The sequence below is a fragment of the Eurytemora carolleeae genome, unplaced genomic scaffold, assembly GCF_000591075.1.
Source record: "Eurytemora carolleeae unplaced genomic scaffold, Eaff_2.0 scaffold838, whole genome shotgun sequence".
NCBI classification, from domain to species: domain Eukaryota; kingdom Metazoa; phylum Arthropoda; class Copepoda; order Calanoida; family Temoridae; genus Eurytemora; species Eurytemora carolleeae.
Window position 1 is genome coordinate 20,135 of NW_019396742.1, and position 6,922 is coordinate 27,056.

The window sequence follows — 6,922 nt, forward strand, 5'->3', positions numbered from 1 at the left end:
TTTGATTCCCCCCCCCCCACCCATGTATATGTGCGAATTTTTTTCTATTTTAGTTTACATATGTACTTCACAGATTTAAAATTTAAAGGTTCAAGCTCACATGAAATTATAAATGTATTTATGATGTGAGCTCTGTAGTGGGTTTACGCAGAGTGCACTTAATCTCTAACCTTAGCTATCAATCATTTTATTTCATTTTAATAAAGTTCACGCTAGATTGAGACCAAAATAGTCAAATTTCGTAGCTTCTTCAAGTTCAATTAATACATTTTTTCCATTTATTACAGTCACGCTAGGGCCATATATTCACCCTGTGTAATATGTTCATGTTCAAATCTTGATTTTTAGTTTATTTCAATACAGTCCACGCTAGATTAAGACCACATAGTAATACTCTGGAACAGGAAGACGATATTGAAGCAATTTTATTTGTATTTAATGCTGTTGTAAAGTAAATAGTGTTATCAGTAGCTGGTAGATCAACTTATTAAGTGAAATGGGCTGTATACACTGAACAATTACCCTGTTTCATGTTCAATTGACTATTTAAAACAATAATTTATGTCTAAAACACTCTCCACATTACTGCAGAACGCACTGGAAGCTTAGTTGAGGGTAAACAATTTTATTTCTATTCCACAACTTTTTAGATCTCACTTTTAGTATGTTTATCTTCAAGTCTAGAAAAAAGATATAGTTGTTTAAACACACATTTTAAATACTCAACTAAACGAACTGTAAAAAAAAAACTAGGCGTAATGAAACAGAAAATAATATATTTGTTTCATAAAAACCACAAAAGTGAATTGTTGTGAAATTTCGACAAACTAGCTTGGATTAATTTTACAAATGGAGAATTAATCGATTAACTAATGAAATGTTCTTCCATAAGAAAAAACCTTATTGGTTGAAAAACCAAAAAAAGACAAAAAATGAAAGAAAATGTATATGAAGAACAATAATCTATAAGAAGAAATAGATACCTTAAGATTTTAATATTTAAAAAAAATTTAATACTATACAGTTTAAAGATTTAATACTATAAAGTAGACTGTTTAAAGATTTAATACTATAAAGTAGACTGTTTAAAGATTTAATACTATAAAGTAGACTGTTTAAAGATTTAATACTATAAAGTGGAAAATAAAAGGTCTAAAGTTAAGAGCAAATACTTTTTAAGTTGTGGAAAGAACCGAAGAAAGGAAGTGTTAAAATTCAATGTAAAAGTCAAGGATGTAATGCAAGGAAAGTTATTTCAGAAGTGTACACATCTTTTGTACTGCAGTGTACTGTCTCTGGGCGGTAATGTAAGCACAAGACGGATGTAAAAGCCTGACATGGGATCCATCTTTCACATAAAAAAATCAATGAAATACTTTGGTCATAGGAAACTATTATGTGAATTATTAAAATTATCAAAAATTAATGCTTTTAACCTCCTCGGATACTAAACGAACACTAAGGCATCTATTCTTGTTTACAAATTCCGCCCGAAGATAACTGGTTTCAATGTGTACGGAGAGTATACACGACCGTAATTAACTTTCCTTGCATTAACGCCTTGGTAAAAGTAGGATTTTGCCAAAGAATGGGGAAGAGTGGGTAAATTTTTCTAAAAGGGACGGGGGGACATTTTTCCTAAAAATATCTACATCTGTCTCCTTTTCAACGATAAACTTTCACATTTGTCATGATAGTGGTGTGCGCCAATATTAAACGATTGTTATTTTGGATCACTTACACAGAAGATTTTAGCACTAAACGTTTCTCCACACAATTTTTCTTGACACTAAACGTTTCCTGTCACAAAGCGTTTCACCACAAAACGTTTTCTCCACAAAATGACTCCTGCTACGAAATGTCTCCTCTCCTCCTACAAGATGTTTCTCTACGAAATGTTTTCTCCACAAAATGTTATTATGCTAAAAAATGTTTACTTTCATATATGTTTCCAGCTATATGTTAATTTGTACAAAAAATGAATGTAGAGACTTCATGATATTTATGATATAAATATATACCTAAAAATTTGAAATACTCTTATTTTATTTATGTTTAGTCTCCTAACGTAAAACTGAAATTTAACAAATTGGTTAAAAATGATAACATGTTAAAATGTGATATAGTTTTTTTTCAACAACTATATAAATACTTTACATGTTTATAAAAAAGATTTATAATGTTTACTAAACTGAATGAGAGTTAACACTTGTTAAAACGAAATAAAACTATTTTTTTTCAAGTGTCAATTAACACTAATTAGCGAACGTAAAACATGATTCTTGGAAGCTAAATATTTTTAAATAGAAGCTAACAAATAACAATTTGACCATTGGTCAAAATCCGTTTGCATTTTTTCACGAACTGAAGATCTCGTTTAAAAATGAATGTAGTTGTCTAGATCTAATATATTTATATACACATGTTGGCACTCATAACCCAGCACAGCTTTACCAACTCCAACTATCTTCATCTTCATTTATTCATTCAGGGGCGTAGCAGTTTATATTTATATATCCATAATCAAAGGTGTAGCAGTACATCTTTATATATCCATAATCAAGGGTGTAGCAGTTAATCTTTATATGTTCATTCAGGGGCGTAGTAGACCATCTTTATATATTCATTCAGGGGCGTAGCAGTTAATCTTTATATATTCATTCGGGGCCGTAGTAGTTCATCTTTATTTATCCATAATCAAGGGTGTAGCAGTTCATCTTCATATATTCACTCAGGTCATCTTCATATTTTCATTCAGGGGCGTAGTAGTTCCGATCTTCATATATTCATTCAGGGGTGTACAGTTTACAGTTACATCAACAACTTTATATATCAATATTTAGGAGCGTTATAATAGTTCAATATTTAAATATCCGTATTCAGGGGTGTATCAGTTCATCTTTACATATCAATTTCAGGGGTGTATCAGTTCATCTTTTATAATAATATTTAGGGGTGAAGCAGTTCATCTACTTTTATCCATATTAAGGGGCGTATCATTCCATCTTTAAATATCAACATTTATGAGCGTATCATTTCATATTTATATTTCAATATTTAGAGCTCTCTATAAATATACTTTGCTTGCCTGTCTGTTTGTTTGTAACCGATAAACGTCAAAACAGCTGAACCGATCTAGTCCTCATTTTGTGTGGGACCTCACATGACCCCAGAAAAGGTTTATGGACGATCAAATTGGAAAGACTTAAAACCGTGGAAAATAGTTGAAATTTTTTTTCAATGCGCCAATTCGAAAAGATAAATCCGCCAAAATTGAAAATGATTCAAAATCTAAAAACTGTTAAAAGTTAAAATTTTTTACAAGAAAGGGGGCGTGAGGCCTAGTCTTATATTCCAGATCTATAAGGTTAGTATGTTATATTTTAGAGAGTATTTATACTGGCTTTTTCAAAAGTCACCCCCACTCCCTTCTTAAGAACACCACCGTCAAATGCCCCTTCATCCCATAATCTGATTTTATGAATACTATGAATACTATGCATACTATGAATACTGTGAATACTGTGAATACTGTGCCAACAGCATTTTGTCTTCTTTTAGCTTGAGCAGTTTTAAGCACTTTTTGCCACAATGCAGTTTTTATTGTTAAAATTTAAAATACTCAAATACCTTCCAACCTTCCTACCTTTCTACCTTCTTACCTTTCTACCTTCCTACCTTCCTACCTTCCTACCTTCCTACCTTCATACCTTCCTACCTTCCTACCTTCCTACCTTCCTACCTTCCTACCTTCCTGCATTCGTACCTGTGTAGTATAAATCTAGATGAATAACGTACAATACATTAGTCCTATTGTATATACAAAACGTATAAAAGAAGGGTTTATAATTTCACTGTGAGCAAAGAGAAAACTTACTGCTCTTAAGTTTGTATTATAAAGACTCTGTGTCTCTTGGAAAATTAAACTAGATACTCGCTGGAATTTTCTACTCCCTCGTATTTTCTACTCCCTGAGTTGAACCAACTAAACTACTCCCTCGTATTTTCTACTCCCTGAGTTGAACCAACTAAACTACTCCCTTGAATTCTTTAATCCCTGAGTTGAACTTGACATATTTAAACTAATCTTCTTCCTTCATGTCAATCAGTTTATTCAATATAAATATTATTTAACGGTTTAAATACAATCAGTTTAGGGCTTAACATCATCTATAAAACCATCTCAGGAATTCAGTGGACTGACTGATTTCAAGGGACTGTACACGTCATTTTAAATGACCCTCTATTTATTTAGTGGTATGTCAGATTCACAACAGTATTCTTAAAAGCTTTGTTTGAGTAAGAATTGATTACTTTTTCTTCTTTAAAAACTGATACTTTTAAACTGTGGTTTCTCAAAAAAATGGTTTGTGCATCTGTGCTACAAAAACAATATGTGATATGTCTGATTTAAACACTTTTCAAGCAATAAAAATGACAGTTGTGAATCACCCATGCCCCCCTTTTAAAGCAACCAACGATTCATATTACATAAACAAATTATAATCTAACATTCTGGGCAGATAACAGATAGTTGATATTAGGAAAAATAAAATAACTTATATTAATACTTAGATAAAAAGAGTATGCTAGTTTGATTGGTGTTACATACTTAGATGTTTGTCCCAAGTGGCAACTTCCCAAGGGTATTTTCCTTAGTGGCAACTTTCCAAATGTGCAATTTCCCAAGCGGCAACTTCCCCAAGCTTATGTTAAGCCCTCTGAGGCGCCGCTGGCTGCAATGGGCCTAGGATGGGCTAGGGGGCCGAGCGTCGCGGCTAGAACAGACTGGGGGCCGAGCGCTGTGGCTCGGGCAGACTTGGGAAGTTGCCGCTTGGGAAATTGCACTTTTGGGAAGTTGTGACTTGGGAACATACCCTTTGGAAGTTGTGACTTGGGAACATACCCTTTGGAAGTTGCCACTTGGAAAAAAACCTTTGGATACCTAAAATCGTTTAATCTATATATATACTTGCAATTGGGTGTTTGTTGATTTGTTTGTTTGTATCCAATAAACGTCAATACGGCTAAAACTTTTAAGGCAACTATCATGACCCCAAGAAAGGTTTATAATTCTCTGAATTAAACAAAGTTGTCTCAAACTAAATTTGATTTTCGTAACATTTTAAAATCGCCGAAAACATATGATTACATTTTATCAAATCGTTTAAAACACTGATTTACATATTATTTAAAACTAAAACTACAATAAACATTGAAAGATGCCATTAACATAATTTTATTGTATAAAATGTAATAAAAACTGTGTTCAGGTCATTTTTTGTGCAATTTGAGACTTTTTTAACAACTTTTTTAATTGTTATTTCCCTTTCCTCAACTTTTATTAATGTCACTCTCTTAAATTACTTTAAATCCTTTCTTTATTAATTCATTCATCTACAATATATCATCATTCCCTCCACCCACCAGATACAGAGATATGTTTTGGAAGAGAGGAGGAAGAACAAACACATCAAGTTTGCATCCAAGGCACAATCTCTTTGTTATCTCATATGAGCCACAATAAAAAATAATGGAATTGTGAGAGTTATTTATATTTTCTTATTGCAATAACTCATTTTTGTCAGAAAATGTTAATTCACAGTTTTAGAAAAAAAAGTAGACGACAATATTTGTTTTTTTTGGTTCCCACTGTTTGGAGAGATTTCAGGATAAAAACTTTTGCAACGCATTTGTCTCAACTTTTATCATGGAACCACAAACATATATATGGTTCGTCAAAACAAACAAATAAAGAAAATTGATGTATTTTTGTTTCTTTGTTTGTATATCCGATCATATCTAATGAACCCCTCAATTGATATGCTTCAAATTTTGATTAGTGAACTTGGTAGAACCACAGGAATATTTATGGCTTGGTTTATAAATTCTTAATTGAGTTGGTTGGCTTTCCAGGTAAATCTGGGTTTCCAAGGTGGTGTATCTATACTAAAGTTATTGTGGGATAGGATAAGGGTTGTGCCACCTGCATGTAACAAATACAGAGGCCCATAGTTTCTAATGCCAGACCAGGGCCAATTTCCCTTCCCTTCATTCTTATTCCCTGTAAGGAACAAGTTATCTTTTTGGAGAACCACACTGAAGAGGAAGTGAAATTATGTCCACATCAGAGATTAGGGACAATTCACAGCTTGGACATCAATAAGAAAGCTTGGCTTAAAGAAGAGTTAAGAGGAAGTTGTGAACCGGAAGTGGAAGAAGATGATGAGGAAACATTATCAAGAAATGTTAATTTGATGCAGGAATCAGACTATCCTACATAAGAGAGTAAGAATAAATTTATTCGTGTAAGCTTCAAGATAGATGAGAATTAGATATTAAACAAAGATGAAAAATTAAAGAGGAAGTGATAAAAATGTTTCTAGACAATTTTTTGGCTCTGGCGTAACGTACAATCATTACAGGAAAACAGATCTGGAAGAGTTAAAGATATATCTAGAACCAGGAATAGTTCCAAAGAGATCCAAAGTGAGACTGTTGAACCAAGATCAGAAAAGAAACTTGAGTTGATAGAGCAAGGGGTCATTGAACTTGCTAATAGTCCATGGGCTTCACCATTAGTTCCAGTTAAGAAGAAAGATGGAAGGACAAGATGGGTGACAGATCTAAAGCTTTTAAATGCTGCAACAGTAAAGGATGCATATTAGAGATGTCAACGTTTTGATTTTTCTAGATTTTAGCTTTCGTTACGATAGTGTTCATCAAAAGGATTAACGTTTGAAACGTTACGTTGCACATTTTAAAATTTTATGGTATAGAGTAACGTTACGTAATGAATTTTCTGCACTTGAATACCTTATACAACGTTAAGCTTAACATTACTAGATATGAACAATATTATAACTTAAGTCTAGTTTCTTACAAATTTCTAATTCTAAACTTATCGTTAACAATAACATTT